Below are 9,802 nucleotides of genomic sequence, written 5' to 3'. Positions count from 1 at the left end.
CAACAGTACTTTGCCCAGAACATGAATATATGGCAAGATGACTTCTGTCTTTTATGCCTGACATAGGTGTAACAACCGAGTGGATTAAAGCCCAAAGTGGCTCAGGAGGGAAGGCGTCTGCCACTAATCCTGAGACCTGCATCTGCTCTCTGGAATCCTCCAGATGAGAGGAGAACCCAGTCACACACCCTCATGGTGACATCATGTGCACATGGTCACACACACACACACACGCACACACACACACACACATCCCATGAAAATGTAAAAACAGAAGCTGAAACATCCCTCATGATGGGCAGACTGAAGGAGACAAGAAGGTAAGACCGCTGAGTGTGTCGCACCCCGCCATGCTATGAGGCCTCCTGAAGCCCAAAAATGGCAGTGGAGAGGTGAGCCTCCATGGTGGGAAGCTGGCCTCAGCCTCTCTAGTGCGTGTACCGGAAGAAAGGCCAGTCTGTCTTTTCCTAGTTAGAATCCAACCCCTCCTCTGAGGGTCAGAACGTCACAGGCCCAGGGAACCACAGTTGACTCCAGTGAGCCTGGAGAAGAACCATGTGTCCACTCCCTGGAGCCTGTGGCTCAGTGCCCATCACTCTGCCAGGAACTATAGTGCCAGGAGCCACTCTGCCAACTAAACCATTCATTATTTTATTTTAATCCACTGGATACTTTAAATAACTGTTATTACACTCACAGTGTTCAAAAGAGTGTGTTTATTACTAAACACCATTAAAACTGTCTCAGGGAAGACGCAGGAGCGCCCCCTTCGACAAATCACTACCCAGAACACTTGCCTGCTGGGAGGGGTCTCAGTGACACTGGGCAGGGGTGAGGCTGAGGTCCAAGCAGGGCTGGAAGGGTAAGAAGTATGAGGCAGTGAGCTTGAGCCTGGAAGGGCACAGACTCAAAGAGCCCTGCTCAAACCCCAGCTCTGCCACTTGCTGTGTGTTCTTGATCAAACTAAGCTGCTTCTCTGTGCCTCAGGTCCCTCTCTTCTCTCTGTGGAATGTTAACAACGGGGTCAACCACCGGGCCTCGTTCTGCAGCTTAAATGAACTGTGACCATGATGCTGGCTATACACAGAATAATCTAGGTTTTATACAAAGGCATCGGGGCAAAAAAAGATGTGCCGAAAACTACAAGGGGTCAAGGTGGCTTCCATCTTTTATGCCTGACATAAATGATAACCGTATCGCAGTCCGTGAGTCCAACCTCACATTCTGGCTCTGTTTGCTGATTGGCGTACAGGGGAAACAAAAAGCTCAAGGAATATGGACCACTGCTGGGCTGACGACCTTCCATGGATGAAGGTGAAGCTTCTGGGGGCTGGAGAGATGGCTCAGTGGTTAAGAGCTCTGGCTCCAAGTTGCTGCTCTTGTGGAAGACACGGGTTCAATTCCCAGCACCCACTGGCAGCTCCCAACCGTTTGAAACTTCAGTTCTGTGGGATGTGATGCTGTCTCCTGACCTCCACAGCCCCCAGGCATGTACATGGCACGCATGCATACATTCAAGGAAAACATTCAAATGCAGAAAATAAAAGTTAGAAAAAAAAACAAGTCAGGCAAAAAAATGATACAAGCCTTCATTTAATTCCAGAACTTGGGAAGCAAAGGCAGGTGGGTTTTTCTGAGTTCAAGGCCAGCCTCTGCTACATGGTGAGACACCATCTCAAAAACTAGCTAAATAAATGTAAAAATCTTTTCTTGGGAGGCAGAGGCAGGCAAATCTCTGTGAGGCCAGCCTGGTTCTGGGACACTCAGGGCTACACAGAGAAATCTTGTCTGGAAGAAAACAAATAAAATCACCTTTTCTCACAGTTTTTGACTTGTTGTTGTTTTGAGTTTCGGTTACAGAGCTGTAATCCCAGCACTTGGGATAATTAGAAATTGAATTCAATTCCAGCTGGGCTGTAAAACTGTAGAAAAGCCAAGCCTGGGGGCGCATTCCTTTAATCCAGCGCTCAGGGGCAGAGGCAGGTAGATTTGTTAGAAAAAAACAAACGTTTAGAATCTTGGAGCTCTTGGAAGGTGCAGATTCTCTACCTCAGACTTCTGTGAACTCTAAGCCCTTTGGTGATGCTCCAAGTTTTAGAAATAGCTCTCTCTCTCTCTCTCTCTCTCTCTCTCTCTCTGTTTGTGTGTGTGTGTGTTTCTCAGCTACCCACCTCTTGGTCCACAGGCCGATCTCCAGACCCGACTTCTTCCCAATTCTTTGAGGGACTCCTTTGACTGAGTAAAGTCATTTCTTTTCTTTCACAAATGACACCCCAGGCCAGGTTTGAGCAGGGGGCAGTAAAGTCTGACAACCCCCTGGAGAGGAGCAACCCTGGTCTGGCCGCTTGCTGGGGGCGGGGTGGGGTGGAGCCGCTGGGACCAGCTTGGCTTGGAAGGAGACTCCCAAATGGGGAAACTCAATAGTTGTTCCCCGTATGGGCGCCACTCTGGGCTTTGGATGCCAAGAAAGAATTCAGCCGCAGAAGACCTTGGTGATAGCGGATGGAGGGCGTGCAGAAGCCCCGGACCCTTCCGTGGCACTGTCCAGTGCGTAGACTGACTGACGTCCGCTCTCTGTCCTCCCTGCCTCTCCTCCTGCGTTGTTAACTTGACAAAGTCTAACTATTGGGAGAATGGCCTCTGGGCATGGCTAGGGGAGGTTATTTTGATTATGTTAATTAAAATGGGGAAACCCTCACTGTGAATGGCCGTTTTCCATAGGCTGGGTGCGGAAGGGGCTGGGCCACGGGATCTGTTTCTGTCTTTCTGCTTCTGGATTGTAGTCGTGATGGGACCAGGTGCTTCAGGCTCCTGCTGTTCTGACTTCTAGTCGTGGACTGTGCCTTTAAACTGTTGGCTACAACAAACTCCCCCCACCCCCTCCAACACTCCCCTCTTTGAGACATGGTTCCACCACATAGCCCTGGCTCTCCTGGAAGTCACTCTGTAGGCCAGGGTGGCATCGAATTCACAGAGATCCACCTGTCTCTGCCTCCCGAGTGCTGGGACTAAAGGCGTGCGCCACCACCACCATCTACCACCACCTGGCACGAAGACTCTTATCTTAATAAATATAAAACGTGCTAGGCTGTTGTGACACATATGGTGACACCAGAATAGACTATGTAGAGGGTCGAAAGTTAGTTTGGGGAGAATGTATTTGTACAGCTCTCAGGAGCCCACCACCCACGCTGGGTGGGACTCTGGGGGTGATGCAGAGGTTTGGGGGTCACTCGCCATATTGGTTCATTAACTTGACACAAGTTAGAGTCTTCTTAATTAAAGAATTACCTCCATTACATCGCCCCATGGCAAGTTTGTGGGGGCACTTTCTTGATTAATGGTCAATACGGGAGTGCCCAGCCTGGTGTGGCATCCGGGCAGGTGGTCCAGGCTTGCATACAAAAGCAGGCTGAGCAAGCTAGGCAGTAACTCTCCTCCATGGCTTCTGCTTCTGTTCCTGCCCCTAAATTCCTGCCCTGAACTCTTGCCCTGATGTCCCTCGGTGATAGATTGTGGCCTGGGAGTTGTAAGATGACATAAACGCTTTCCTCTCCTAATTTATTTTTGGTTTGTGATCTGGTTTGGTTTGATTTTTTAAAGACGTTTTTGTTAGGGCTGGTGAGATGGCTCAGTGGTTAAGAGCACTGACTGCTCTCCTAGAGGTCATGAGTTCAAATCCCAGCCACCACGTGGTGGCTCACAACCATCTGCAATGAGATCTGATGCCCTCATATGGGTGTCTGAAGACAGCTACAGTGTACTTACATATAATAAATAAATAAAACAATCTTTAAAAAAAAAACTTAAAAAAAGAGACGTTTTTGTTATGGCTGTTACGAAATTCTCTGCAGCGAGAGGGTATATCTTTGGCGGGCCCATACCAAGGTGCACCCCTGAGAAATGACCCATACAACAGATCTGGTGTACAAGGGATTTATTGGAGGGAGGGGAGAGGATCGAGGACCTGGGGAAGGGACAGAGACAGACAAGTGGACTTGTAGACAGACAGACGGGAGCAAGAGAGAGCAGAGGGGGCAAGCAGCCCCCTTTTTAGTGACTCAGGCTTGCCTTGCCGTTGCCAGGTAACTGTGGGGCAGAGCCTAGACAAAAAAATGCTAACAATGAGGGCAGAGAAGGAGAAAGGGAGAGACGGGTGCCTCACAGGGAACAGAGAAAGGGCTGGGGCGGCCGGTGGGTCATGACGTAAGCAGTTGCTAGGTCCCCGAGAACAGGCCACTGTGGAATTGCCTGTACACTAACATTGGGTGTCCTGGAACTCACAGAGACCCACCTGCCTCTGCGTCCAGAGTGCTGGGCTTAAAGGTGTGTGCCACCACCTCCCAGCTTGGTAAGCGTTTTATCACACAAGAGAGAAACCAAGCTAGACCACGTACACCTCCCGCGTGCTCCCATCGGCGAGCGCAGTAAATGGGTTGGTTCACCAAGCTGGGTTGGGAATGGCACAGTGGGTTCAGCTGCTGGTGCCTCATCTGGGATGAGTAGAGATTGAGACCACCTGAGGGGGAAGCTGGTCCACAGAGAGGGGGCTCTCAGTCCTTCTCGTTGGTTCACTGGTGCCGCAACGCATCCGTAAGCGATGGGGACGGAACCAAGCTTGAAGAGCCCCCAAACCTACACCCTCCCTTGGCGATGCGGCACTTTTCCTGGAACACTCTGAGTTTTCCCTGGAGTCTTCCTCTGTCTGGATCAAGGGTTCTTCCTCCTGGCCAGAGTTATGCAAGGTGTACTGGTCCCTGGCGCCTCGGGTTGTCCAGGTAACGGCCTGGAGGAAGGAGAGAGGCCTTTGAAGAGTCAGCAAGCTCCAACCTGCTCTGCTTGGCTTGAGCTTCAACTGGCAGCCTCTGATCTCCCGCTGGTCCCAGATTGGGCTAAGTAAAAGCATCCTTGAGGCAAAACCTGCAACAAGTTAGAGGTTGGTTGCCTAGAGCGCCTCCCGGTGGCTGGTGACATCCCTGCACCTAGGGGTGAGGTGCTAGTTGAGGCAGGGGGATTTCAGAGGGTTCTAGGGTGGACTGTGCTCAGAATGCTTCCTTCACATGCTTGTAGTTCCAGAATTTGGAACAAATTCTTGGGCAAGAGGATCAGAGAGTCAAAGGTTATCCTTGGATACACAAGGAGTCTGAGGCCAGCTACAAAGGACAATCAAACCAAACAAAACAAACAATAGCCAGACATGGTGATAACTGCCTTTAGTCCCTGCACTCAGCGGGCAAAGGCAACCAGCTTTTTGTGTTTTACATCAGCTTGGTCCACAAAGAAAGCTCCAGGCCAAAAGCAACAACAGCAACTATACAACCAAGAGGGGAGGACCGCGGAGACCAGCAGGTCGGCTCAGAGCAGGCTGAGCAGCTTCCTGGCACCAGGCATCCCTCCTGAATGGATCCTCTACCCAAAACACAGACCTGGTCCAACGTGGCTACGCAACCTCACAGGCTAGCATCAGAGAATCGCGCCATTCCAAACGGTCCACAGACACGCACCCAGCCGCTCAATAAAGGGCTTAGCAATATCTGTGTTCCAGGCTAAAAGCAAAATGTCTAGGATAAAGGATGGGGCTTATGGATGGTGACAGATCTTATGTGTGCATAGCCCAAGCTCCCCCTGAAGTCGGGTTCTACTGCCTTGGCCTTCCAAGTGCTAGGACTTCATGCGTGCCCTGGCAGATCCTGTGTAAAAGAGTGGGATTTCTTTTTCTTTTTTTTTATACATACACATATAGATACTTACACACGTGCACGTATGTGTGTATTCTTTGCTTGGCACATATATGCCAATCAAAGATTAATTCCTGAGAGAGTCTTCATGTAGATTCTTTTTTTTTTTTTTTTTTTTTTTTTTGAGACAGGGTTTCTCTGTGTGACCCTGGCTGTCCTGGAACTCACTCTGTAGACCAGGCTGGCCTTGAACTCAGAAATCCTCCTGCCTCTGCCTCCCAAATGCTGGGATTAAAGGCATGTACCACCACTGCCGGGCTTTCAGGTAGGTTCTAGGGAATGAATTCAAAGGGCCTATGTCCCTTGAGCCATCCCATCTGATTCATTTGAGGTACACAGACCAACCCTAAATCTGGACCGCACCTTCTGGTGGCAGCCTACATAAAAGGACCAGAAGAAGGCAGCTTTTGTGTTTTGTCCCTGCTTGCCTTCACTCTGGCAAGCAAGCCCACCTGTGCTGTCCCTGAGGTGAGCCTTCAGGGGGTTTAGAGGCCATTTCTGTGAGATTTCAGTGGAGACTGAAAACGAGCATCTCCCTAGGACTTGCCTTGGAGACCAGCACCACACTGGGACTGCTAAGACATCCAGTCTTGTGACTGAACAACTATTGAATTCTTTGGCTTTGGGTTACTCTGTGGGAGATGGCCATTGTTGGACTACCTGGACCATAGCCTGGCCTCTGAGGGCCATATCCAGACAAATCACTCATACCCATAAAATACACTTTTTTTTTTTCCTGTACAGGGTTTCTCTATGTGACCCTGGCTGTCCTGGAACTCACTCTGTAGACCAGGCTTGCCTCGAACTCACAGAGATCTACTTGCCTCTGGCTCCCAAGTGCAGGGATTAAAGATGTGCGCCACTACTGTAGAGTGAAAAATTATAGATACTGGGTATATAGAATTCTTTTTAGACATATAAAATATTCTTTAGGGTTTCTTTATAAAGACATGGAGAAACCAAGCCATGAAGCAAGTTAAGAATGTGGACAGGCTAGTCACAGGAACTGGCTAAAATGCAAGTTAGCCAGGTGGAACCAAGCTGGGAACCAAGCTGAGAACCGCAGTGACAGGGCAAGGCCAAAGTAACAGGGCAGGACCACATTCTTGAGAAAGATAAGCATACAGAGTTTTTACCTGACCCTGACTCCCGTAGGTTGGGTTCCTTTAGAATGTTCCACTATTTTTATGTTATGCCACCTTAACAACCCTTCATCCCCCTCCCCATTCCTTGGTTTGTGGTTTTTCCCCTTAAAAACCCCTCTCAAACTGGCTGTTGGGGTCAATTCAGCTCCTGCGTGGGCATACGAATTGACCGGCAGTTAGCTGTCACGCCCTAATAAACCTCGCTATTGCTCCGGTACATGGTGTCTCGAGCAGATTACTGGGTAGTCGCAACTTTCTGAGACTTGAGTGAGGGTCTCCCCTCTGCGGAGGTCTTCACTACCACCTGGTATAAAGTAAAAGTTTAATTAAAAAATTAAAACAAATTAAAAATCCAGCCAATGTAAAGGCTCAGTGAGTAAGATTGCTTGCTGCTGGGCTGATTTCAACCCTTAGAACTCACATGTGCTAGGGAGAAAGAGGTGACTCTCAAAGCTGTCCTCTGACCTCCACATGTACACCCTGGCACATGAACACACACACACATACTCACATACACAGATACACACACATACAGATGCACACACGTCCAATATAAAATAAAATAAAATAAAATAAAATAAAATAAAATAAATGTAAAACAAAAAATATAAAGTATAAAGAAAGTGTGAATGCAGCTGGAATGGCCAGGGGCCTTCGCAGACCAATCACTTCACATGCAGGAAGCCCCAAATTTAAACACAACACAGAATAAACCAGGCGTGGAGACACAGACCCAAAAGGCCAAGGTTGTCAGGCAGTGATGGTACACACTTTTTTTGTTTTGTTTTGTTTTTTGAGACAGGGTTTCTCTGTGTAGCCCTGGCTGTCCTGGAACTCACTCTGTAGATCAGGCTGGCCTCGAACTTAGAAATCTGCCTGCCTCTGCCTCCCAAGTGCTGGGATTAAAGGCATGAACCACCACTGCCCGGCAATGGTGCACACTTTTAATCCCAGCACTTGGGAGGCAGAGGCAGGAGCTCGACAGCTAAGGCTACACAGAGAAACCCTGTCTTGAAAAACAACCAACCAAAACCAAACAACAATTAAAAAAAAAATTCAAACTAGAAAAGTCCCCAACAACAACAACAACAAAAAAAAGATGTTGCATTGCTGTCCTTGGAGTTAGTGCTGGCTAAGAGAATGAGCCAGGGACCTTCTCCAGGAAAGCTTTGAAGATAGCATCTCCTGTTCGACAAGAGATGTTGTCTTATTTAATACCTACCTGATGACTATCTTTGAAAGTGAAATTTATGACCCTCTTCATAAAGATGAGGGAAGTGAGATTTCGCGTGTCTGAAACTTACCGTTAATATGCTGCCAGCTCTGTCTGACATCTACCGCTTCTATGACTTGCTGGGGACAATATATTGTTCTCTCTTCCCCCTTAACTGGTTAGTTTAATTCTCAGCGTTCCTGGCCCTGAATCTGTGAGGCATACAGTCTTTCCTTGTCGGGGTTCTAAGCTCTGAGGAGAATGGGGTACCTTCCCCTTCCTAGCTGGTGTAAGGAAGCCCTACACATGCTGCTGGGCAGGCTTTTCATTTGTGTGCACATTTCCTGGTCTAGGTAATGGGCGGAGCTCGGTGTTAGCCCAAGCACAAAACCCCAGATTCCATTCCCATGCCTATGCTTATGACCTTATCATTCTGGAGGTGGAGGCTGGAGGGTCACAAGTTCTAGGTCACCCTTGTCAATGTAGTGAGCTTCAGGTTAGTTTAGTGTACACGGGACCCTGTCAGAAGTAAAAGGGGCGGGGCTGCTCCTTGGCTTTGCTGAGGAAGTGGCCACCTCCTCAGCTCTTGGCTCTGGCTACAGGTCCTCAGTCCCTTGGCCAGGTGACAGAGTCAGCATCCTGCTGTGATGGGTGAGTAGGTTCTGCCGAGTCAAGGGCTGTTTTGCCCATGCATCCCTTCACAAGCCCTCTGTGATGCTTTGTAGCTGCTTGGCCCAGGGAGAGGCACTATTAGGAGGTGTGGCCTTGTTGGAGTAGGTGTGGCACTGTGAACATGGACACACCCTAGTCCTAGCTGTCTGGAAGCCAGTTTTCTGCTAGCAGCCTTCAGATGAAGATGTAGAACTCTCTGCTCTGCCTGGACCATGCCTGCCTGGATGCTGCCATGCTCCTGCCTTGATGATAATGGACTGACCCTCTGAACCTGTAAGCCAGCCCAATTAAATGTTATCCTTTATAAGAGTTGCTTTGGTCATGGTGTCTGTTCACAGCGGTAAAACCCTAACTAAGACATCCTCACGCATATGGCTACAGTCTGTAAGGCGGTGGACACAGAAGCCCGATATGTGAGCTTCCGTCTGCACCCTCACCGAGAGAAGCTGAAACGGAGCAGCCTCTCCCTGCCCTCACCTCCCCACTGCTGGGTTCCGAGGCCAGCACCAACATGCTGTTTCAAGCAGCCCCTGGGGCTGGAACGCTAGACTTCACACATACCAGGCAAACACTTTACCTTTTTCTTTATTGTCCTAACTTTATTCTGAGAAGGAGTTTTGCATTGTAACTCAGACTAGCCTTGAACTCATAATCCCCCCGCCTCTGCCTCTCCAGTGGTTAAAAAAAATCACAGGCATTTTACATGGATTTTTTTTTTCTACTATCCATCTTAGCTTCTGTAAATGGGGCCTTGTAGATTGGACTCTTAAAAATATGTGGGAACTGGAGAGATGCCTCAGCGGTTGAGAGCACTCGTTGTTCTTACAGAAGAGCCAGGTTCAATTCCTAGTGCCCACAACCATCCTAATCTCCAGGTGATCCGAAATCTGATCTTTGTGGGGCACTGGGCAAATGACTTCACACAAATAAATCTTTATTTATTTATTTTTGTTTTGAGACAGGGTTTCTCTGTGTAGTTCTGGCTGTCCTGGAACTCACTCTGTAGACCAGGCTGGCCTCGAACTCAGAAATCC

General features: G+C 48.8%; 1 long non-coding RNA gene across 1 annotated transcript; it reads right to left on the bottom strand.

Moving 5' to 3' along the window:
* Positions 1-3,922: 3,922 nt before the first annotated feature.
* Positions 3,923-8,392, bottom strand: LOC114609658. Its single transcript, XR_003709564.1, has 2 exons — positions 8,188-8,392; positions 3,923-4,920 (listed from the first exon to the last, which is right to left on the bottom strand). It is a non-coding gene; the product is annotated as an uncharacterized LOC114609658 (long non-coding RNA).
* Between the last annotated feature and the right edge of the window lie 1,410 nt (positions 8,393-9,802).

The sequence above is a fragment of the Grammomys surdaster genome, unplaced genomic scaffold, assembly GCF_004785775.1.
Source record: "Grammomys surdaster isolate TR1022 unplaced genomic scaffold, NIH_TR_1.0 125977, whole genome shotgun sequence".
NCBI lineage: Eukaryota > Metazoa > Chordata > Mammalia > Rodentia > Muridae > Grammomys > Grammomys surdaster.
This window is presented reverse-complemented; position numbering and strand designations above follow the sequence as displayed.